Source organism: Somniosus microcephalus, chromosome 2 (assembly GCF_052327205.1).
Source record: "Somniosus microcephalus isolate GS21.2 chromosome 2, FLI_Smic_1.0, whole genome shotgun sequence".
Taxonomy (NCBI): Eukaryota; Metazoa; Chordata; class Chondrichthyes; order Squaliformes; family Somniosidae; genus Somniosus; species Somniosus microcephalus.
In genome coordinates, this window is record NC_140988.1 from 24961664 (window position 1) to 24988404 (window position 26741).

The 26741-nt window shown below is 39.3% G+C and overlaps 1 protein-coding gene and 1 long non-coding RNA gene across 2 annotated transcripts in view; one reads left to right on the forward strand and one right to left on the reverse strand.

Annotated features, from left to right (window-relative positions):
• The window catches only part of LOC147122607 (uncharacterized), a 63970-nt gene extending 49710 nt beyond the window's left edge, over nucleotides 1-14260 (reverse strand). Inside the window, exon 1 of the long non-coding RNA XR_015080300.1 lies at nucleotides 13951-14260. This is a non-coding gene — a long non-coding RNA (uncharacterized LOC147122607). The remainder of the gene's footprint in view (nucleotides 1-13950) is intronic.
• The window catches only part of LOC147122606 (thrombospondin type-1 domain-containing protein 4-like), a 389820-nt gene that overhangs the window by 82438 nt on the left and 280641 nt on the right, over nucleotides 1-26741 (forward strand). The window lies entirely within an intron of this gene.

Genomic DNA, 26741 nt, shown 5'->3' on the forward strand with positions numbered 1-26741 from the left:
CATTGATGGAGATGACAGAGCAGATTAGGCGGTGGTCTGTCCAGCAGTCATCAGCTCCTGTCATGGCGTGGGTGATGCAGACATCCTTGCGGTCCCTCGCTTGGACGATGACGTAGTCCAGCAGATGCCAGTGCTTGGAATGAGGGTGCTGCCATGAAGCCTTGTACTTGTCACTCTGATGGAACAAGGTGTTGGTTATGACGAGGCCATGTTCTAAGCATTTCGACAGGAGGAGGGTACCGTTGGAGTTGGCTTTCCCTACCCCCTCTCTGCCGATCACACCTCCCCAGAGGTCTGTGTCCTTTCCAACTCTGGCGTTAAAGTCGCCAAGGAGGATCATCTTGTCGCCCGTTGGGACTCAGGACAGGGATTGTTCGAGACTGGAGTAGAATTCCTCTTTGGTCTCGTCTGTGGCTTCCAGTGTTGGGGCGTACGCACTGATGACCATAGCGCACTGGTTCCGGGCTAGGGTGAGTCAAAGAGTCATGCGGCACTCGTTTATACCACCAGGGGAGTCTCTGAGACGCCCAACCAGTTCATTTTTTAAGGCGAAGCCTACCCCATGGAGGTGGCGTTCTTCTTCAGGTTTGCCTTTCCAGAAGGTGTAACCACCGCCTTGCTCCTTGAGCTGGCCTTCCCCTGCCCGCCGGGTCTCACTTAGGGCGGCGATGTCAATGTCGAAGCGTCTGAGCTCCCAGGCAACGATAGCAGTACGGCGTTCCGGTCTGTCACTGTTGGGGTTGTCCATGAGGGTCCTGACATTCCATGTCCTGAACTTCATTTTAAAGGGTGGAAGATGCCTGTGCATGAATTCTTTTAACGTGGGGTGGCCGTTGCACACCAGCTACCACATGGGCTTGACAGAGCAAGGTCTTGGTCTAATGGCAAGGGGATCCAAGGTGTGGAGATGCCGGTGTTGGACTGGGGTGGACAAATGTAAGAAGTCAGACAACACCAGGTTATAGTCCGTGGCCTAGAAATTCAGTATAGCCACTTTTGGGGCGGTAAAGTCGGGCGGCCGCTAAAGTTTGCGCCCGGCGCAAAGTCGAGCCCCCTTCGCCGATATTCAGTTGCATCGCCCTAAGAGGTTGCTGCTGCGCTAAAACAGGCGATGTACGACTATCATTAGGCGCTAAGCCGGCAGCCCGAGGCGCTAACACTGGAAGTTGGGCGCAGGGCAGGTGCGGCGAGCTGCTGATTGCCGGCAGACACTCTGGCTCCGGGGGGAACGGTGGATTTTTCTGACATGCCGAGACTACTGTATCATCATCATCTCCATCTCCATCTCCATCACCTCCTCCTCCTCCTCCTCCTCCTCCTCCTCCTCCTCCTCCTCCTCCTCCTCCTCCTCCTCCTCCTCCTCCTCCTCCTCCCCCTCCCCCTCCTCCTCCTCATCCTCCTCATCCTCATCCTCCTCATCCTCATCATCATCCTCATCATCATCATCCTCATCCTCATCATCATCCTCATCATCCGTCCCCCACCACCACCAAAGCAGGAGTGTTGCAAAACGGCTGCCTTTTCTGCTGCAGGAGTGCCCTTTAATTTGTGCTCCCCACGGCCCACATCGGCTGAGCAACGTTCGACTCAACAGTCGCTAGGGCCGCCAGGCACACAATGGGGCGGCGCGAGTGAAGTTCCGGTTCCAGGCGCACAAAGGGCGTTGCACGACGAAATGACGTCATGATCTGCGCGCGCAGATGAGCGCGCGCAATGACTTTGCGCCGGTGCTAAATATCTACTGAAGTTGGGGCGAGGCGCAGATCACACTGCGCCCGGGCGCGAAGCGCCTAGCGCTCGAGATCTACTCCCCCTAAGGCGCTAACGGCTGGCGCAGCCAACTGAATTTCTAGGCCCAACAGTTTTATTTGAAATCACAAGCTTTTGGAGCACTGCTCCTTCATCAGGTGAAGTGGAGAGATGCATAAAGACACAGCTTATATAGTCGGAGAATAATGCCAGATGATTACAGGTAATCTTTCTAACTGCCATTTATCACACCTCAGCAGAGAGATAATCACAGCAATCAAAGGTGTGAATGGTGTCCAAACAGGTCAGTTAGGAAAACATTACATCAAAGAAAAATGAGGTGGGGTCACAAGGGGTCAAATGTTGCAGATGCTGGGGTCTGTATGAAAAACAAAAAACAGACAAAAAAACATTTTTTTTTGCTGGAAATCACAGCAGGTCCGGCCGCATCTGTGTAGAGAGAATTAGGTAACTCAACCATTAATGAAACTTACAATCTCAATAATATAACTCACACTCAATAATGTAACCCACACTGTAAATAAAGTAACTTACAATCTCAATAATGTAACACGCCGTCAATAATGTAAGTCACACTGTCAATAATGTAACTCACACTCTCAATAATGGAACTTACAATCTCAATAATGTAACTCACCCGAGTCTCAATAATGTAACTCACACTCTCAATATTGTAACTCACACTGTCAATAATGTAATTCACACTCTCAATAATGTAACTCATACTCTCAATAATGGAACTTACAATCTCAATAAAGTAACTCACCCGAGTCTCAATAATGTAACCCACACTGTCAATAAAGTAACTCACACTGTCAATAAAGTAACTCACACTGTCAATAAAGTAACTCACTCTCAATAATGTAATAGCCAATAATGTAACTTACACTCAATAGTGTAACTCACACTGTCAAATATAACTCACACTGTTAATAGAAACATAGAAGATAGGAGCAGGAGTAGGCCATTTGGCCCCTCGAGCCTGCTCCGCCATTCAATGCGATCATGGCTGATCATCCAAATTCAGTACCCGGTCCCTGCTTTCTCCCCATACCCCTTGATCCCTTTAGCCTCAAGAAATATATCCAACTCCTTCTTGAATATATTTAATGTATTGGCCTCTACTGCCTTCTGTGGTAGAGAATTCCACAGGTTCACCACTCTCTGGGTGAAGAAATTCCTCCTCATTTCTGACCTAAATGGCCTACCCCTTATCCTTAGACTGTGACCCCTGGTTCTGGACTTCCTGACCATCGGGAACATCCTTCCTGCATCTAGTCTGTCCAGTCTTGTCAGAATTATATAAGTTTCAATGAGATCCCCTCTCATTCTTCTAAACTCCAGCGAGTACAAGCCCAATCGACCCAATCTATCCTCATACATCATTCCTGCCATCCCAGGTATCAGCCTGGTGAATCTTCGCTGAACTCCTTCCATGGCAAGAACATCCTTCCTCAGATAAGGTGACCAAAACTGCACACAATACTCAAGATGTGGTCTCACCAAGACCCTGTAAAACTGCAGCAAGACATCCTTGTTACTGTACTCAAACCCTCTCGCTACGAAGGCTAACATACCATTTGCCTTCTTAACCGCCTGCTGCACCTGCATGCTTACCTTCAGCGACTGGTGCACAAGGACACCCAGGTCTTGTTGCACTTCCCCTTCTCCCAATCTACTGCCATTCAGGTAATAATCTGCCTTCCTGTTTTTGCCACCAAAGTGGATAACCTCACATTTATTAAGGTAACTCAATCATTAATGTAACTCACACTCTCAATATTGTAACTCACATTCTCAATAATGTAACTCACACTCTCAATAATGTAACTCACACTCTCAATAATGTAACTCACACTCAATATTGTAACTCACACTCTCAATAATGTAACTCACACTCTCAATATTGTAACTCACACTCTCAACAATGTAACTCACACTCTCAATATTGTAACACACTCTCAATATTGTAACTCACACTCTCAATAATGTAACTCACAATCAATAATGTAACTCACACTGTCAATAATGTAACTCACTCAATAATGTAACTCACACTCTCAATAATGTAACTCACACTCAATAATGTAACTTACAACCTCAATTATATAACTTACAATCTCAATAATGTAAATTACAATCTCAATAATGTAACACACTGTCAATAATGTAACTCAGTCAATAATGTAACTCACACTGTCAATAATGTAACTCACAGTAAATAATGTAACTCACTGTCAATAATGTAACTCACAATCTCAGTAATGTAACTGTCAATAATGTAACTCACACTCTCAGTAATCTAACTCACACTCTCAATATTGTAACTCAGACTGTCAATAATGTAACTCACACTCTCAATAATGTAACTCACACTCTCAATATTGTAACTCACACTCTCAATAATGTAACTCACACTCCCAATATTGTAACTCACACTCTCAATATTGTAACTCACACTCTCAATAATGTAACTCAAAATCAATAATGTAACTCACACTCTCAATAATGTAACTCACTCAATAATGTAACTCACACTCTCAATAATGTAACTCACAATCTCAATAATGTAACTGTCAATAATGTAACGTACAATCTCAATAATGTAACGTACAATCTCAATAATGTAACTCACTGTCAATAATGTAACTTACAATCTCAATAATAATGTACAATCTCAATAATGTAACTCACACTGTCAATAATGTAACTTACACAATAATGTATCTTAAAATCTCTGTAATGTAACTCACAGAATAATGTATTACAATCTCAAGAATGTAAATTACAATCTCAATAATGTAAATCACACCGTCAGTAACGTAAATTACAATCTAAATAATGTTACTTATAATCTCAATATTGTAACTCACAGAATAATGTGACACACACTGTCAAGAATGTAACTCACACCGTCATGAATGTAACTCACATTCACAATAATGTAACTCACAGTGAATAATGTAACTCACACTGTCAATAATGTAATTCACACTGAATAATGTAACTCACACTGAATAATGTAACACACACTGCCAATAATGCAACTCACTCTCTCAATAATGTAACTCACACTGTCAATATTGTAAGTCACACTGACAATAATGTAACTGTCAATAATGTAATGTACAATCTCAATAATTTAACTCACTGTCAATAATGTAACTTACAACCTCAATAATAACGTACAATCTCAATAATGTAACTCACACTGTCAATAATGTAACTTGCACAATAATGTATCTTAAAATCTCTATAATGTAACTTACAATAATGTAACACACTGTCAATAATGTAACTCACTCTAATAATGTAACTTACAATCTCAATAATGTAACTCACAGAATAATGTAACTTACATTCTCAAGAATGTAAATTACAATCTGAATAATGTAACTCACACTGTCAATAATGTAAATTACAATCTCAATAATGTAAATTACAATCTCAATAATGTAACTCACAGAATAATGCAATTTACAATCTCAAGAATGTAACTCACACCATCAAGAATGTAACTCACACTGTCAATAATATAACGTACAATCACAATAATGTAACCCACACTGTCAATAATTTAACTTACAATCTCAATAATGTAACTCACTCTCAATAATGTAATTCACACTGAATAATGTAACTCACTGTCAATGTAACTCACTCTCAATAATGTAACTCACACTCAATAATGTAACTCACACAATAATGTAACTCACACTATCAATAATGTAACTCATACTCAATAATGTAACACAAACTGTCAAATATAACTCACACTGTTATTAAGGTAACTCAATCATTAATGCAACTTACAATCTCAATAATATAACTCACACTCAATAATGTAACCCACACTGTCAATAATGTAACCCACACTGTCAATAATGTAACTCACACTGTCAATAATGTAACTCACACTCTCAATAATGGAACTTACAATCTCAATAATGTAACTCACCCGAATCTCAATAATGTAACTCACACTCTCAATAATGTAACTCACACTCTCAATAATGTAACTCACACTCTCAATAATGTAACTCACTCTCAATAATGTAACTCACACTCTCAATATTGTAACTCAGACTGTCAATAATGTAACTCACACTCTCAATATTGGGCCAGAAATTAGGATCGGGGGCTTGCCGCGCGTGCAAGCCCCCGATGTGCACTCACCCGGCGCGCCGACATCTGAAGCCTGGGCCTGCTTGGAATTCCTGTCACTGGCCCGGTTCAGATGTCGGCGCGATGTGCTTGCCTGATCCAGTGGCGTAGTTAGTGCGATGTGCCAGCTGGGATCAGGTGAGCACTGTGCAGCCAATCAGGGGAGGCGAAACTTCATTCATGAGTTTGATAGTAAGAACTGTCAAACTCATGAAAAGTACGGGGCGCCCAAAAGACTAGTTTAAATTTAAATAAAATTTTAATAAACATCCAAATAATTAAGTAAACTATAAATAATTAAAAAAAAACTATTTTAAACAATTAATCAAATTTTTGAAAAAATAATTTTTTAAGAAATCGGGTCTAAAAATAAACTTACCTTACTGTAAAGTCCTTAAAAACAATAAAGCTGTGGAAAAAATGTTATAATTTTAAATAATAGACCACTTACCTTCAAGAGTCAAGTCCTTACACCTCCTTTTTATATGTCTAAAAAGTTCAGGCCCTTGCACACGGGCAAACCTGTCAAAAAGAAGGAATTTCAACGCTCTGCGCGCACGTGTTGGACCTCTGAACCCCTTGGAGGAAATGCCGGTTTCCCTTGGAGGAAATGCCGGTTTCCCGCGCATGCGCTGTGCATGCTGAAATCTGGCACTTCCAACGGGCCCCACGTGTGAGTACACCGTCCGTACTCACGCGTTGGGACCAGAATTACTGGCCCAATGTAACTCACACTCTCAATATTGCAACTCACACTCTCAATAATGTAACTCACACTCTCAATATTGTAACTCACACTCTCAATAATGTAACTCACAATCAATAATGTAACTCACACTCTCAATAATGTAACTCACTCAATAATGTAATTCACACTCAATAATGTAACTCACACTCAATAATGTAACTTACAACCTCAATTATATAACTTACAATCTCAATAATGTAAATTACAATCTCAATAATGTAACACACTGTCAATAATGTAACTCAGTCAATAATGAAACACACTGTCAATAATGTAATTCAGTCAATAATGTAACTCACACTGTCAATAATGTAACTCACACTCTCAATAATGTAACTCACTCTCAATAATGTAACTCACTGTCAATAATGTAACTCACAATCTCAGTAATGTAACTGTCAATAATGTAACTCACACTCTCAATAATGTAACTCACACTCTCAATATTGTAACTCACACTCCCAATATTGTAACTCACACTCTCAATATTGTAACTCACACTCTCAATAATGTAACTCAAAATCAATAATGTAACTCACACTCTCAATAATGTAACTCACACTCTCAATAATGTAACTCACAATCTCAATAATGTAACTGTCAATAATGTAACGTACAATCTCAATAATGTAACGTACAATCTCAATAATGTAACTCACTGTCAATAATGTAACTTACAATCTCAATAATAACGTACAATCTCAATAATGTAGCACACACTTTCAATAATGTAACTTACATAATAATGTATCTTAAAATCTCTATAATGCAACTCACAGAATAATGTACTTACAATCTCAAGAATGTAAGTTACAATCTCAATAATGTAAATCACACCGTCAATAACGTAAATTACAATCTAAATAATGTAACATATAATCTCAATATTGTAACTCACAGAATAATGTGACACACACCGTCAAGAATGTAACTCACACCGTCATGAATGTAACTCACATTCACAATAATGTAACTCACAGTGAATAATGTAACTCACACTGTCAATAATGTAATTCACACTGAATAATGTAACTCACACTGAATAATGTAACTCACACTGTCAATAATGCAACTCACTCTCTCAATAATGTAACTCACACTGTCAATAATGTAACTCACACTGTCAATAATGTAAGTCACACTGTCAATAATGTAACTGTCAATAATGTAACTTACAATCTCAATAATGTAACTCACAGAATAATGTAATTTACAATCTCAAGAATGTAAATTACAATCTCAATAATGTAACTCACACCGGCAATAATGTAAATTACAATCTCAATAATGTAAATTACAATCTCAATAATGTCATTTACAATCTCAAGAATGTAACTCACACCGTCAAGAATGTAACTCACACTGTCAATAATATAACGTACAATCACAATAATGTAACCCACCGTCAATAATTTAACTTACAATCTCAATAATGTAACTCACTCTCAATAATGTAATTCATACTGAATAATGTAACTCACTGTCAATGTAACTCACTCTCAATAATGTAACTCACACTCAATAATGTAACTCACACTCAATAATGTAACTCACACTCTCAATAATGTAACTCATACTCAATAATGTAACACAAACTGTCAAATGTAACTCACACTGTTATTAAGGTAACTCAATCATTAATGCAACTTACAATCTCAATAATATAACTCACACTCAATAATGTAACCCACACTGTCAATAATGTAACTCACACTGTCAATGATGTAACTCACACTGTCAATAATGTAACTCACACTCTCAATAATGGAACTTACAATCTCAATAATGTAACTCACCCGAGTCTCAATAATGTAACTCACACTCTCAATAATGGAACTTACAATCTCAATAATGTAACTCACCCGAGTCTCAATAATGTAACTCACACTCTCAATATTGTAACTCACACTCTCAATAATGTAACTCACACTCTCAATAATGTAACTCACACTCCCAATAATGTAACTCACACTCTCAATATTGTAACTCACACTCTCAATAATGTAACTCACACTCTCAATAATGTAACTCACAATCAATACTGTAACTCACACTCTCAATAATGTAACTCACACTCAATAATGTAATTTACAACCTCAATTATATAACTTACAATCTCAATAATGTAAATTACAATCTCAATAATGTAACACACTGTCAATAATGAAACTCAGTCAATAATGTAACACTGTCAATAATGTAACTCAGTCAATAATGTAACTCACACTCTCAATAATGTAACTCACACTCTCAATAATGTAACTGAGTCAATAATGTAACTTACAACCTCAATAATATAACTTAGAATCTCAATAATGTAAATTACATTCTCAATAATGTAACACACTGCCAATAATGTAACTCAGTCAATAATGTAACTCACACTGTCAATAATGTAACTCTCAGTCAATAATGTAACTCACACTGTCAACAATGTAACTCACAATCTCAATAATGTAACTGTCAATAATGTAACTTACAATCTCAATATTGTAACTCACGCTGTCAATAATGTAAATTACACAATAATGTATCTTAAAATCTCTATTATGTAACTCACAGAATAATGTAAATTACAATCTCAATAATGTAAATTACAATCTCAATAATGTAACTCACACCGTCAATAATGTAAATTACAATCTCAATAATGTAACTCACACCGTCAAGAGTAACTCACACCATCAAGAATGTAACTCACACTCACAAAAATGTAACTCGCACTGTCAATAATGTAACTCACACTGAATAATGTAACTCACACTGTCAATAATGTAACTCACTCTCTCAATAATGTAACTCACACTCTCAATAATGTAACTCACTGTCAATAATATAACTTACAACCTCAGTAATATCGTACAATCTCAATAAAGTATCTCACACTGCCAATAAAGTAACTCACTGTCAATAATGTAACTCACACTGTCAAATATAACTCACACTGTTAATAAGGTAACTCAATCATTAATGTAACTCACACTCTCAATATTGTAACTCACATTCTCAATAATGTAACTCACACTCTCAATAATGTAACTCACACTCTCAATAACGCCACTCACACTCTCAATAATGTAACTCACACTCTCAATAATGTAACTCACACTCTCAATATTGTAACTCACACTGTCAATATTGTAACTCACACTCTCATTATTGTAACTCACACTCTCAATAATTTAACTCACACTCTCAATAATGTAACTTACGCTCTCAATAATGTAACTCACACTGTCAATATTGTAACTCACTCTCAATAATGTAACTCACACTCTCAATAAAGTAACTCACACTGTCAATATTGTAACTCACACTCTCAATAATGTAACTCACACTCTCAATAAAGTAACTCACACTGTCAATATTGTAACTCACACTCTCAATAATTTAACTCACACTCTCAATAATGTAACTCACGCTCTCAATAATGTAACTCACACTGTCAATATTGTAACTCACACTCTCAATAATGTAACTCACACTCTCAATAAAGTAACTCACACTGTCAATATTGGAACTCACACTCTCAATAATGTAACTCACACTCTCAATAAAGTAACTCACACTCTCAATGTTGTAACTCACACTCTCAATAATGTAACTCACACTCTCAATATTGTAACTCACACTCTCAATAATGTAACTCACACTCTCAATAAAGTAACTCACACTCTCAATGTTGTAACTCACACTCTCAATAATGTAACTCACACTCTCAATAAAGTAACTCTCACTCTCAATAATGTAACTCACACTCTCAATATTGTAACTCACACTCTCAATAATGTAACTCACACTCAATAATGTAACTCACACTCTCAATAATGTAACTCATTCAATAATGTAACTCACACTCTCAATAATGTAACTCACACTCAATAATGTAAATTACAACCTTAATTATATAACTTTCAATCTCAGCAATGTAAATTACAATCTCAATAATGTAACACACTGTCAATAATGTAACACACTGTCAATAATGTAACTCAGTTAATGATGTAACTCACACTGTCAATAATGTAACTCACAGTAAATAATGTAACTCACACTGTCAATAATGTAACTCACAATCTCAATAATGTAACTCACAATCTCAATAATGTAAATTACAATCTCAATAATGTAACACACTGTCAATAATGTAACTCAGTCAATAATGTAACTCACACTGTCAATAATGTAACTCACAGTCAATAATGTAACTCACGCTGTCAACAATGTAACTCACAATCTCAATAATGTAACTGTCAATAATGTAACTTACAATCTCAATAATGTAACGTACAATCTCAATATTGTAACTCACACTGTCAATAATGTAAATTACACAATAATGTATCTTAAAATCTCTATTATGTAACTCACAGAATAATGTAACTTACAATCTCAAGAATGTAAATTACAATCTCAATAATGTAACTCACATCGTCAATAATGTAAATTACAATCTCAATAATGTAACTTACAATCTCAATATTGTAACTCACCGTCAAGAATGTAACTCACACCGTCAAGAATGTAGCTCACACTCACAATAATGTAACTCACACTGTCAATAATGTAACTCACACTGAATAATGTAACTCACACTGTCAATAATGTAACTCACTCTCTCAATAATGTAACTCACACTCTCAATAATGTAACTCACTGTCAATAATGTAACTTACAACCTCAATAATAACGTACAATCTCAATATTGTAACTCACACTGTCAATAATGTAACTTACACAATAATGTATCTTAAAATTGCTATAATGTAACTCACAGAATAATGTAACTTACAATCTCAATAATGTAAATTACAATCTCAATAATGTAACACACACCATCAATAATGTAAATTACAATCTCAATAATGTAACTTACAATCTCAATATTGTAACTCACACCGTGAAGAATGTAACTCACACCGTGAAGAATGTAACTCAAACTCACAATAATGTAACTCACACTGTCAATAATGTAACTCACACTGTCAATAATGTAACTCACACTGTCAATAATGTAACTGTCAATAATGTAACTTACAATCTCAATAAAGTAACTCACTGTCAATAATGAAATTTACACTGTCAATAATGTAACGTAGAATCTCAATAATGTAACTCACTGTCAATAATGTAACTTACAACCTCAATAATAACGTACAATCTTAATAATGTAACTCACACTGTCAATAATGTAACTTACACAATAATGTATCTTAAAATCTCTATAATGTAACTCTCAATAATGTAACACTGTCAATAATGTAACTCGCTCAATAATGTAACTTACAATCTCAATAATGTAAATTACAATCTCAATAATGTAACACACACCATCAATAATGTAAATTACAATCTCAATAATGTAACTTACAATCTCAATATTGTAACTCACACCGTGAAGAATGTAACTCACACCGTGAAGAATGTAACTCAAACTCACAATAATGTAACTCACACTGTCAATAATGTAACTCACACTGTCAATAATGTAACTGTCAATAATGTAACTTACAATCTCAATAATGTAACGTACAATCTCAATATTGTAACTCACACTGTCAATAATGTAAATTACACAATAATGTATCTTAAAATCTCTATTATGTAACTCACAGAATAATGTAACTTACAATCTCAAGAATGTAAATTACAATCTCAATAATGTAACTCACATCGTCAATAATGTAAATTACAATCTCAATAATGTAACTTACAATCTCAATATTGTAACTCACCGTCAAGAATGTAACTCACACCGTCAAGAATGTAGCTCACACTCACAATAATGTAACTCACACTGTCAATAATGTAACTCACACTGAATAATGTAACTCACACTGTCAATAATGTAACTCACTCTCTCAATAATGTAACTCACACTCTCAATAATGTAACTCACTGTCAATAATGTAACTTACAACCTCAATAATAACGTACAATCTCAATATTGTAACTCACACTGTCAATAATGTAACTTACACAATAATGTATCTTAAAATTGCTATAATGTAACTCACAGAATAATGTAACTTACAATCTCAATAATGTAAATTACAATCTCAATAATGTAACACACACCATCAATAATGTAAATTACAATCTCAATAATGTAACTTACAATCTCAATATTGTAACTCACACCGTGAAGAATGTAACTCACACCGTGAAGAATGTAACTCAAACTCACAATAATGTAACTCACACTGTCAATAATGTAACTCACACTGTCAATAATGTAACTCACACTGTCAATAATGTAACTGTCAATAATGTAACTTACAATCTCAATAAAGTAACTCACTGTCAATAATGAAATTTACACTGTCAATAATGTAACGTAGAATCTCAATAATGTAACTCACTGTCAATAATGTAACTTACAACCTCAATAATAACGTACAATCTTAATAATGTAACTCACACTGTCAATAATGTAACTTACACAATAATGTATCTTAAAATCTCTATAATGTAACTCTCAATAATGTAACACTGTCAATAATGTAACTCGCTCAATAATGTAACTTACAATCTCAATAATGTAACTGACAATCTCAATAATGTAACTCACACCATCAAGAATGTAACTCACACTGTCAATTATGTAACTCACAATCTCAATAATGTAACTGTCAAAAATGTAACGTACAATCTCAATAATGTAACTCACTGCCAATAATGTAAGTTACATGATAATGTATCTTAAAATCTCTAATGTAACTCACAATAATGTAACACTGTCAATAATGTACCTCACTCAATAATGTAACTTACAATCTCAATAATGTAACTCACAGAATAATGTAACTTACAAGCTCAAGAATGTAAATTACAATCTCAATAATGTAACTCACACCGTCAATAATGTAAATTACATTCTCAATAATGTAACTCACACCGTCAAGAATGTAACTCACACAGTCAAGAATGTAACTCACACTGTCAAGAATGTAACTCACAGTCAATAATTCAACTTACAGTCTCAATAATGTAACTCACTCTCAGCAATGTAATTCACACTGAATAATGTAACTCACACTGTCAATGTAACTTACATTCTCAATAATGTAACTCACACTGAATAATGTAATTCACACTGTCAATGTAACTTACAATCTCAATAATGTAACTCACACTGTCAACAATGTAACTTACAATCTCAATAATGTAACTCACACTCTCAATAATGTAATTTACAATCTCAATAATGGCCCAGATATTCCGATTGCTGGCAGAGGACTGCGATCTGGAAAAATCTGCGCTCTTACCCGAGGGCTCCTAGGACACACACAATTCTAGTGCTGGGCTTCTCCAAACAGCCAGTGCGCAGGGCCCACATATCCCAGAGGCGCAGGTAGTTCGCAGCGTCCCTGGGATCAGGCGGGCCATGGGGAGCCAATCACAGAAGGGAATTTCCCTTCATACATTTGACAGGAAGACCTGTCAAATATATGAATGGAGATCACCTCCAAAATATAGTAAAACTTTAAATACTTTTTTTTTTTAAATCACATTTTTTAAATTACAATATGCCGGATATTTCGATCCCTACGGGTGGGTACACGCTGTGTACCCACCCATAGGGACATTGGAGATGCCGGTTTCAGGCACGCACTGCGCATGCGCTAGAAACCGGCATTTATGATCTGTCAAAAAAGCTCTTGACAGATCCTCCGGCTGCACTGGAGAAGGGCCTTTGCAGGTGGATAGTTCCGCTTTTTAGAGTCCCTCCGCCCGCAGAAAACCCTTACAATTCTTGCGCCTGGTAAAAGCAGGCATAAGGCTTCAGTTTACCAGGATAAGTGTTGCAAAAAGGAAAAAAAAAATTTCACTGATTTATCATTTAAAAACACTTTAAAAACAGTAAGCTTATTTTTAGCCCCGTAATAAACTTTAATTATTTTTTTCAAAAATTTAAAGTTTTGTTTGAAATAGTTAATTTATTGTACTTTTAAATCATTTTAAAAATCTGATGTTTTTTTTAATTTAAAGTGTTACTATGTTTTGGGGGTGATCTCCATTCATATATTTGACAGGTCTTCCTGTCAAGTGTATGAAGGGCGATTCCCTTCTTTGATTGGCTCCCCATGGCCCACGTGATCCCAGAGACGCTGCGAACTAGCTGCATCTCTGGGATACGACGGCCCTGCGCATCAGCAGTTTGGTGAGGCCCAGCAGTCCCGGGAGCAGATTACTCCAGATCGCAGTCCTCCGCCCGCAGGAGGCCTGCGATCGGAATATCTGGGCCAATAAATTAACTATTTTAAACAAAAATTTAAATTTTTGAAAAAAGTAATTAAAGTTTATTACCGGGCTAAAAATAAACTTACCTTTTTTAAAGTATTTTTAAATGATTAATCAGTGAAATTTTTTTTTAACTTTTTTCAACTCTTATCCTGGTAAAAGCAGGCCTTACCAGGCGTAAGAATTGTAAGGGTTTTCTGCGGACGGAGGGTCTCCAAAAAGCGGAACTATCCGCCTGCAGAGGCCCTGCTCCAGGGCAACCGGAGGATCTTTCTTAACATAAGAACATAAGATAAGAACATAAGAAATAGGAGCAGGAGTAGGCCAATCGGCCCCTCGAGCCTGCTCCACCATTCAATAAGATCATGGCTGATCTGATCCTAACCTCAAATCTTCTATCACTCTGCATCCACCCGAACCCATGTGATCTCCCGGGAGAGGCGAAAAACCAGATAAAGACCCAATGGCCAATTTGGGAGAAAAAAATCTGGGAAATTCCTCTCCGACCCATCTAGGCGATCGAAATTCTTCCAGGAGATCACTCTGTCCCTATATTTTCTACAGTACTTACCTTCTGTAAAGGCGATCTCCACCCCAGCCAGGAACAGGAATAAAACCATCTCCTGAAATCTAACAGAATTAGAACACAGTAGGAGCAGAACAAGGCTACACGGCCCCTGGGCCCGCTCCACTACCCACAGGGCCATGACCATTCCGAACCCAGACTCATGTCCAATTTCCTGCCCGCTCCCCATAACCCTTTATTCCCTTTACTTCTAGGAAACTATCTATTTCTGTTTTAAATTTATTTAATGATGTAGCTTCCACAGCTTTCTGGGGCAGCAAATTCCACAAACCTACCACCCTCTGAGTGAAGAAGTTTCTCCTCATCTCAGTTTTGAATGAGCAGCCCCTTATTTTAAGATTATGCCCCCTAGTTCTAGTTTCAGCCATCATTGGGAACATCCTCACCGCATCCACCCGATCAAGCCCCTTCACAATCTTATATGTTTCAATAAGATCGCCTCTCATTCTTCTGAACTCCAATGAGTAGAGTCCCAATCTACTCAACCTCTCCTCATATGACCACCCCCTCATCCCCGGGATTAACCGAGTGAACCTTCTTTGTACTGACTCGAGAGCAAGTATGTCTTTTCTTAAGTATGGACACCAAAACTGTATGCAGTATTCCAGGTGCGGCCTCACCAATACCTTGTACAACTGCAGCAATACCTCCCTGTTTTTATATTCCAACCCCCTAGCAATAAAAGCCAACATTCCATTGGCCTTCTTAATCACTTGCTGCACCTGCATACTAACTTTTTGAGTTTCGTGCACCAGGACCCCCAGATCCCTTTGTACTACAGTACTTTCCAGTTTCTTGCCATTAAGATAATAACTTGCTCTATGATTTTTCCTGCCAAAGTGCATAACCTCACACTTTCCAGTATTGTATTCCATCTGCCAAATCTCTGCCCACTTACTTAGCCTGTCTATGTCCCTTTGCAGGTTTTTTATGTCCTCCTCACTCACTACTTTCCCTCCCATCTTTGTATCATCTGCAAACTTTGATATGTTACACTCGGTCCCCTCCTCCAAATCGTTAATATAGATTGTAAAGAGTTGGGGACCCAGCACTGACCCCTGCGGAACACCACTAGTTACTGGTTGCCAATCTGAGAACGAACCATTTATCCCAACTCTCTGCTTTCTGTTAGAGAGCCAATCCTCCACCCACGCCAGAATATTACCCCCAATCCCGTGATTTTTTATCTTGAGCAATAATCTTTTGTGTGGCACCTTGTCAAATGCCTTTTGGAAGTCTAAATACACTACGTCCACTGGTTCCCCTTTATCCACCCTGTATGTTACTTCCTCAAAAAACTCAAGCAAATTTGTTAAACATGACTTCCCCTTCATGAAACCATGCTGAGTTTGCCCTATTAAATTATGTTTATCCAAATGTCCCGTTACTGTCTCCTTAATAATGGACTCTAACATTTTACCAACCACAGATGTTAGGCTAACAGGTCTATAGTTTCCAGCCTTCTGCCTACTACCCTTTTTAAATAAGGGTGTTACATTAGCAGTTTTCCAATCTGCCGGGACCTTTGCTGAGTCCAGTGAGTTTTGGAAAATTATTACCAATGCATCCACAATCCCTACCGCTACTTCCCTCAAGACCCTGGGATGCAAGCCATCAGGTCCAGGGGATTTATCCGCCTTGAGTCCCATTATTTTACCAAGTACCACTTCCTTAGTGATTTTAATCGTATTTAGTTCCTCCCCCCCTAGAGCCCCCTGTTTGTCCAGTGTTGGGATATTCTTAGTGTCCTCTACTGTAAAGACTGATACAAAATAATTGTTCAGTGTTTTTGCCATCTCCATGTTTCCCACCATTAATTTCCCGGTCTCATCCTCTAAGGGACCAACATTTACTTTAGCCACCCTTTTTCTTTTTATATAACTATAGAAACTTTTACTGTCTGTTTTTATATTTTTTGCTAATTTACTTTCATAATCTATCTTCCCTTTCTTAATCAATCTTTTTGTTATTTTTTGCTGTCTTTTAAAGACTTCCCAATCTTCCATCCTCCCACTAGATTTGGCTACCTTATATGCCCTTGTTTTTAGTCGGATACTATCCTTAATTACTTTACTTAGCCACGGATGGCTATCTTTTCTTTTACACCCTTTTTTCCTCAGTGGAATATATTTTTTTTGGAAGTTGTAAAATAACTCCTTAAATGTACACCACTGGTCATGTACCGTCTTACCCTTTAATCTATTTTCCCAGTCCACTCTAATTAATTCCGCTCTCATACCTTCATAGTCTCCTTTATTCAAGCTCAGCACGCTTGTTTGAGATCCAACCTTCTCACCCTCTAATTGAATATGGAACTCAACCATGTTATGGTCACTCATTCCAAGGGGATCCTTTACTAGGACATTTTTAATTAATCCTGTCTCATTACACAGGACCAAATCTAAGGTTGCTTGCCCCCTGGTCGGTTCAGTTACATACTGCTCAAGAAACCCATCCCTAATACACTCAATGAACTCTTCCTCAAGGCTGCTCTGCCCAATTTGATTTGTCCAGTTAATATGATAATTAAAATCCCCCATAATTATAGCTGTTCCCTTATTACAAGCCTCAACTATTTCCTGATTAATACTCCGTCCAACAGAGTTGCAACTGTTCGGAGGCCTATAGACTACACCCACTAGTGTTTTTTTCCCCTTATTATTCCTTACCTCCACCCAAACTGTTTCACTATCCTGCTCCTTTGTCCCAATATCATTTCTCTGTATTATAGTGATTCCTTCCTTTATTAACATAGCCACCCCACCTCCTCTCCCTTCCTGCCTGAAACTGGCATCTCCGATGTCCCTATGAGTGAGTACACAGCACGTACCCACACATAGGGATCAGAATATCTGGCCCCATGGAAGTCACGCACTCAATACCGTAACGCACGCACTCATACCGTAACGCGCGCACTCAATACCGTAACGCGTGCACTCAATACTGTATCGCGCGCACTCAATACCGTAATGCGCGCACTCAATACCGTAACGCGCGCACTCAATACTGTATCGCGCGCACTCAATACCGTAATGCGCGCACTCAATACCGTAACGCGCGCACTCAATACTGTATCGCGCGCACTCAATACCGTAATGCGCGCACTCAATACCGTAACGCGCGCACTCAATACCATAATGCGCGCACTCAATACCGTACTGCGCACACTCAATACCGTAACTCATATTGTTAATAATGTAACTTACAATCTCAATAATATAACTCACTGTCAATAATGTAACTCACACTGTCAATAATGTAACTCACACTGTCAATGAAACTTAGTCAATAATGTAACTCACAATTGCGATAATGCAACTCACAATCTCAATAATGTAACTTACAATCTCAATAATGTAACTCACAATTGCGATAATGCAACTCACATTGTCAATAATGTAACTTACATCCTCAATAATGTAACACACTGTCAAACATAGAAACATAGAAACATAGAAGATAGGAGCAGGAGTAGGCCATTCAGCCCCTTGAGCCTGCTCCGCCATTTAATGAGATCATGGCTGATCATCCAAATTCAATACCCTGTCCCTGCTTTCTCCCCGTATCCCTTGATCCCTTTAGCCTTAAGAAAAATATCTAACTCCTTCTTGAATATATTTAATGAATTGGCCTCAACTGCCTTCTGTGGTAGAGAATTCCACAGGTTCACCACTCTCTGGGTGAAGAAATTCCTCCTCATCTCTGTCCTAAATGGCTTACCCCTTATCTTTAGACAATGACCCCTGGTTCTGGACTCACCTGCCATCGGGAACATCCTTCCTGCATCTAGTCTGTCTAGTCCTGTTAGAATTTTATAAGTTTCAATGAGATCCCCTCTCATTCTTCTAAACTCCAGCGAATATAAGACCAATCGACCCAGTCTCTCCTCATACGTCATTCCTGTCATCCCAGGTATCAGTGGTGAATCTTCACTGCACTCCCTCCATGGCAAGAACATCCTTCCTCAGATAAGGTGACCAAAACTGCACATAATACTCAAGGTGTGGTCTCACCAAGGCCCTGTGCAACTGCAGCAACACATCCTTGCTCCTGTACTCGAATCCTCTCGCTATGAAGGCCAACATACCATTTGCCTTCTTAACCGCCTGCTGCACCTGCATGCTTACCTTCAGTGACTGGTGCACAAGGACACCAGGTCTCATTGCACTTCCCCTTCTCCCAATCTATTGCCATTCAGATAATAATCTGCCTTCCTGTTTTTGCCACCAAAGTGGATAACCTTGCATTTATCCATATTATACTGCATCTGCCATGCATCTGCCCAATCACCCAACCTGTCCAAATCACACTGGAGTTTCTCGGCATCCTCCTCACAGCACACATGCCCACCGAGCTTTGTGTCATCTGCAAACTTGGAGATATTACATCTAGTTCCCTCGTCTAGATCATCATTAATATATATTGTGAATAGCTGGGGTCCTAGCACTGATCCCATTAGTCACTGCCTGCCACTTGGTGAAAGACCCATTTATTCCAACTCTTTGCTTCCTGTCTGCCAACCAGTTCTCTATCCAAGTCAGTACCTTACCCCCAATCCCATGTGCTTTAACTTTACATGCTAATCTCTTATGCGGGACCTTATCGAAAGCCTTCTGAAAGTCCAAATACACCACATCCACTGGTTCTCCCTTATCTATTCAACCAGTTACATCCTCAAAAAATTCCAGTCGATTCGTCAAGCACGATGTATCTTTTGTAAATCCATGTTGACTTTGTCCGATCCTGTCACTGTTTTCCAAGTGCTCTGCTATTACATCTTTTATAATGGACTCTAGCATTTTCCCCACTACCGATGTCAGGTCTATAATTCCCCATTTTCTCTCTACCACCTTTTTTGAATAGTGGGGTTACATTAGCTACCCTCCAATCCATGGGTACTGTTCCAGAGTCTATAGAATTTTGGAAGATGACCAGCAATACATCTACTATTTCTAGGGCCACTTCCTTAAGTACCCTAGGATGAGATTATCAGGCCCTGGGGATTTATCTGCCTTCAATCCCGTCAATTTCCCTAACACCATTTCCCTACAAATACTGATTTCATTCAGTTCCTCCCTCTCATTAGACCCTATGATCCCCGACATCTCTGGGAGGTTATTTGTGTTCTCCTTTGTGAAGACAGAACCAAAGTATGTAATAATTGGTCTGCCATTTCTTTGTTCCCCGTTATAAATTCCCCTGATTCAGACTGCACCAATCTTTTTCTCTTCACATATCTATAGAAGCTTTTACAGTCAGTTTTAATGTTCCCTGCAAGCTTACTCTCATACTCTATTTTCCCCCTCTTAATCAATCCCTTTGTCCTCCTTTGCTCAATCCTAAACTGCTCCAAATCCTCAGGTTTGTTGCTTTATCTGGCCAATTTTTATGTCCTCTTCTTGGATCTTATGCTATCCCTAATTTCCCTTGTTAGCCACAGTTGAGTCACCTTTCTTGTTCTTTTTTTATGCCAAACAGGGATGAACAAATTCTGTAGTTCATCCATGCGATCTTTAAATGTTTGCCATTGCCTATCCACCATCAACCATTTAAGTAACATTCCCAATCCATCCTAGCCAACTCGCGCCTCATACCATCGTAGTCTCCTTTATTTAAATTCAGGACCCTAGTCTCTGAGTCAAATACTTCACTCTCCATCTTAATGAAGAATTCTATCATATTATGATCGCTCCGCCCCAAGGGGCCTTGCACAACAAGATTGCTAATTAATCCTTTCTCATTACATAATACCCAGTCTAAGATGGCCTGATCTCCAGTTGATTCCTCGACATATTGGTCCAGGAAACCATCCCGTATACACTCCAGGAATTCCTCCTCCACAGTACTGTTACTAATTTGGTTAGCCCAATCTATATGTAGATTAAAGTCACCCATGATAACTGCTGTGCCCTTATTGCACGCATCTCTAATTTCCCATTTAATGCCATCCCCAACCTCAGCATTAATGTTTATAATGTAACTCAGTCAATAATGTAAGTCAATAATGTAACTCACAATCGCAATAATGTAACTTTCAATCCCCATAATGTAACTCACGCTCTCCATAATGTAACTCACACTTCTGTCAATATTGTAACCCACACTCTCAATAATAGCCCGTAATTTTCAATAGGAGGATTCCTGCGTGCGGATGCCTCCGATCGTAAAAAAAGTCTTACGTGAGGGCTCCCGAGGTCCGGACACTTCCGATGCTGGGCCTCTCCCCAGTCAAAATGTGCAGGGCCCACGTATCCCAGGGGTGCAGGCAGTTCGCAAGGGTCCCTGGGATCACGTGGGCCAGGCGAGCCAATGAAAGAATAGAATCCCCCTTCATACTTTTGACAGATAGACCTTTCAAAAGTATGAATGGGGATCACTGAAAAAAGACATCAAAACATTAAATACATTTTTTAAAAACCAGCATGTTTTTAAAATGAGTTATAATTACATTAAGTTATATATTTTTTAATTTCATTTTTTGAAAAAATAATTAAGGTTTTTTACGGGGCTAAAAATAAACTTACCTTTTTTAAAAGTATTTTAAAATTATAAATGAGTGAAAATTTATTTTTATTTTCTTTTACTTTTTTTTAAACTCTTATGCTGCCTGCTTTTACCGGGCGTAAGATTTCCATGGGGTTTTCAGCGGGTTCTGCAGAAAGCGGAACTCTCCACCCGCAGAGGCCCTTTTCCAGGGCAGGCGTCCGATCTGTCAAGAGGATTCTTAACAGATCGGAAATGCTGGTTTTCTGCGCAGGCGCTGCACAAGCCTGCGCTTCACAAGCCTGAAACCTACACAGCGCGTACACACCCGTAGGCATCGGAAAATACGGGCCAATGTAACCCACACTGTCAATAATGTAATTCACACTATCAGTAATGTATCTAACACTTTCAATAATTTAATCGACACTGTCAATAAGGTAACACACTCTCAATAATGTAAATCACAGTAATATCAAATAACGTAGGCCATGCTATCAAATTATGTGACTCACAGTGTCAATTATGTAATTCTCACTGCCAAATAATGTAACTCACACGGTCAACACTATAATCCACGCTCTCAATAATGCAACCCTCTTCTTAGGCAGTCCCTCGGAACTGAGGATGACTTGCTTCCACATTAAAAATGAGTTCTCAGATGACTGATGAGTCCAATGCGGGACTTACAGTCGCTGTCACAGGTGGGGCAGATGCTGGTTGAAGGGGCAGGGTGCTTGGGTTGACGTGCGCTCCTTGCGTGGCTTGCGCTTGGCTTCCGCTTGCGCCCGGCGAAGAGACACGAGTGGCAGGATTTTCATTGGGCCGTGGAGGCGGGATTTGAGGCGTGTGGGGGGTTAAAATCTCAAAATCTGGGGGCACAAACCCATCCCGCCCCCAACCCGCCTCCATGCCAGTTTCAAAGGAGGCGGATACCCGACCTGTGCTGGGACCCGCCTCCCCGAGGCGGGAAAGGGATTAGCGCCAATTAACTGCCTGTTAACAGGTAGTTAACAGGCAGTTTTTAGCCTAATCCCTATTTTTAGCTCTGAAGTGTGGGATTCCCGACGGCTCCAAACCACGCCAAGTTAGCGAGGCGGACCGTCAGGCTGAAGGGCTTGGAGGGTTCGAGATGTCCGGTGTTCAGGTGAGTGGTGGGTGCATGAGTGCAGAGGTAAGTGTGTTTGGTGTGTGTAAAGTGTTTAAAGAAGTTTTACTTACATTTACTTAGCTTTATAGCCTTCCTTCCTTCAGGTCTCGGGAGTCCCTCATCTCACCGGCACAGAAAGCAGAATGGACACGAGTAGTCAAAATCTGCAGCATTCAGCTTTCTGTTCTGGAGAGATCTCTAAATCATCCTGAGAGGAAGGAAGTAACTTGGAGTACAGATTATCAGTGTTTGACAGCTTCAAAGAGCTGTCAAACGCTGGTATTTCATCTGTCAAAAGCTTTTGACAGATGAAATGTCAATCTGTGACGTCACCTGTTGCCAGGTGGCCCTTAATTGGCCTGCTGAGCCCACTGGGTGGGCTCAACAAGGTCAATCAAGTGAAAATCCCGTGGGTTGGCCACAACTCGATGGAGGCGGGACTACAACCCTGAAAGTTGTAGCCCGCCTCCTACACGCCTCCTCAATCAAAATCCAGCCCGAGGTGTTCAGTGCCTTCTCAGATGCTTCTTCATTTTGTGTGGTCTTGGGCCAGGGATTCCCAGGTGTCAGTGGGGATGTTGCACTTTATCAAGGAGGCTTTGAGGGTGTCCTTGAAACATTTCCTCTGCCCACCTGGGGCTCTCTTGCCATGACAGAGCTCCGAATAGAGCGCTTGTTTTGGAGTCTCGTATCGGGCATGCGGACGATGTGACCCGCCCATCGGAGCTGATCGAGCGTGGTCAAAGCTTTGATGCTGGGGATGTTGGCCTGAGCGAGAACACTGACGTTGGTGCGCCTATCCTGCCAATTAATTTGCAGGATCTTGCGGAGGCAGCGTTGGTGGTACCTCTCCAGTGCTTTGAGGTGCCTGCTGTATATGGTCCATGTCTCTGAGGCATACAGCAGGGCAGGTATCACTGCTGCTCTGTAGACCATGAGCTTAGTGCCGGGTTTGAGGTCCTGGTCTTCAAACACTCTCTTCCTCAGGCAACCGAAGGCTGCACTGGCATACTGAAGGCGGTGTTGGACTTCGTCATCGACGTCTGCCCTTGTTGACAGTAGGCTCCCGAGGTAATGCAATCCACAGTACTGTCAATAATGTAACTCACACTGTCGATTATGTAATTCTCACTGTCAAATAATGTAACTCACACTGTTAATAATGTAACACACACTTGTCAATAATTTAATTTATTTCAGTGTCAAATAATGTGACTCACACTTCCAATACTGTAATTCGCACTGCCAATAACGCAACTTGCTCCGTCAATAACGTAACTCACACTTCTGTCAATATTATAACCCACCCTCTCAATAATGTAACTCACACTGTCAATAATGTTACCCACAATGTCAATAAGATAACACACTGTCAATAATCTAAATCACGATAATATCAAATAACGTAGCCCACGCTGTCAAATAATGTGACTCACATGCTCATTAATGTAACTCACACGCTCAATAATGTAACTCACGCTCTCAATAATGTGACTCACACTCAGTAATGTGACTCACACTCAATAATGTGACTCACGCTCAATAATATAACTCAAGCTCAATAATGTAACTCACACTCAATAATGTAACTCACACTCTCAATAATGTAACTCACGCTCAATAATGTAACACACACTCAATCATGTAACTCACACGCTCAATAATGTAACTCACATGCTAAATAATGTAACTCACGCTCAATAATGTAACTCACACTCTCAATAATGTAACTCATGCTCAATAATGTGACTCACACTCTCAATAATGTAACTCACGCTCAATAATGTAACTCACACGCTCAATAATGTGACTCACTCTCAATAATGTAACTCACGCTCAATAATGTGACTCACACGCTCAATAATGTGACTCACGCTCAATAATGTAACTCACGCTCAATAATGTAACTCACACGCTCAATAATGTAACTCACGCTCAATAATGTAACTCACGCTCAATAATGTGACTCACACTCAATAATGTGACTCACGCTCAATAATGTAACTCATGCTCAATAATGTAACTCACACTCAATAATGTAACTCATGCTCAATAATGTAACTCACGCTCCGTAATGTAACTCACACTCAATAATGTGACTCACACGCTCAATAATGTAACTCACGCTCAGTAATGTAACTCACGCTCAGTAATGTAACTCACACTCAATAATGTGACTCACACGCTCAATAATGTAACTCATGCTCAATAATGTAACTCACACTCAATAATATAACTCATGCTAAATAATGTAACTCACGCTCCGTAATGTAACTCACACTCAATAATGTGACTCACACGCTCAATAATATAACTCACGCTCAGTAATGTAACTCACGCTCAGTAATGTAACTCACACTCAATAATGTAACTCACGCTCAATAATGTAACTCACACTCAATAATGTAACTCACGCTCAATAATGTAACTCACGCTCAATAATGTAACTCACACTCTCAATAGTGTGACTCACATGCTCAATAATGTAACTCACACTCAATAATGTAACTCACACTCAATAATGTAACTTACGCTCAATAATGTTTCTCCCACGCTCAATAATGTAACTCACGCCGTTAAAAATTCACTTACATGTGAATGCATCAAGCATAACCTTTTCTATCGTTTTTAGTGGGTAACTAGAAAGTCATTACCGCAACTTCATCCCCTTTCATGCATTGCAGTGCCGCGTCTGTTGGCAAACCCGTGCTGCAACTTCCGGATTTCCGCGTTTAACTGCTCATTTGCGGACTTCAGAAGTTGCTGTCCGATTTACTCCATAATAACGGTGAGTGCAGTTAGCCTCACCATTATTCTCGACGCAATATCTGGGCCTTTATTAAGAGTAGTGTTGGTTACAGTAGTATGCATTACATTATTGAAAAAAATGCGGTTTACTTTGTTAAGAGATGAATGGCCGGTTTCTTATGAATCTATTAAAAAGCTCATGCTTTATTCTGCCCAACCAACGCGCCACCCACCACCCCCACCCCCCGTGCAAGTACGCGCACACACTAAAAGCTACACATCATTTTTTAGCTTCCCTATAAACATCACTAGACATTCTTGTAAGTATATTCTTGTAAGTATAATCCTCTTGAATTGTTTAATGGAATGATATCAAAACTCTCCACAGAAATATGCCAATGATGCAATATTTACAGCATAAAGCCAATCCATAAAGTGACCCTTCCGCATACTGGTATAATGTTAAAGGGGAGGGAAAGCCTGGGGGAGTAGTTTTCTTTCAAAATACTCCTAATTTATTGAAGAAAATAATAACTCAAGCAGAACATTTCTGGACTTTTTAGTAATAATATCAATGGGGAGAAATTCAATATCTTAGCGCCTCCAGTTAGCGCTTGGCAGGGGCGCTAACAGAGCGCTGAGGCAGTGGCACCAATTTGCCCCCCGTAGCGCCGCCGCTACAAGTTAGCACCGGTGACTTCAGCGCCGGGCAGATCATGACGTCAGCGAGCGTGCAACGCTCACTGGGTGCCCGATCTGCCAAATTGATTGTCGCCCCCTGCCTTAGCACCTGGTCCCAATAACGACAGGGAGAGGAGGCATCAAGCAGGCGGATGTCGGCTCCAGGG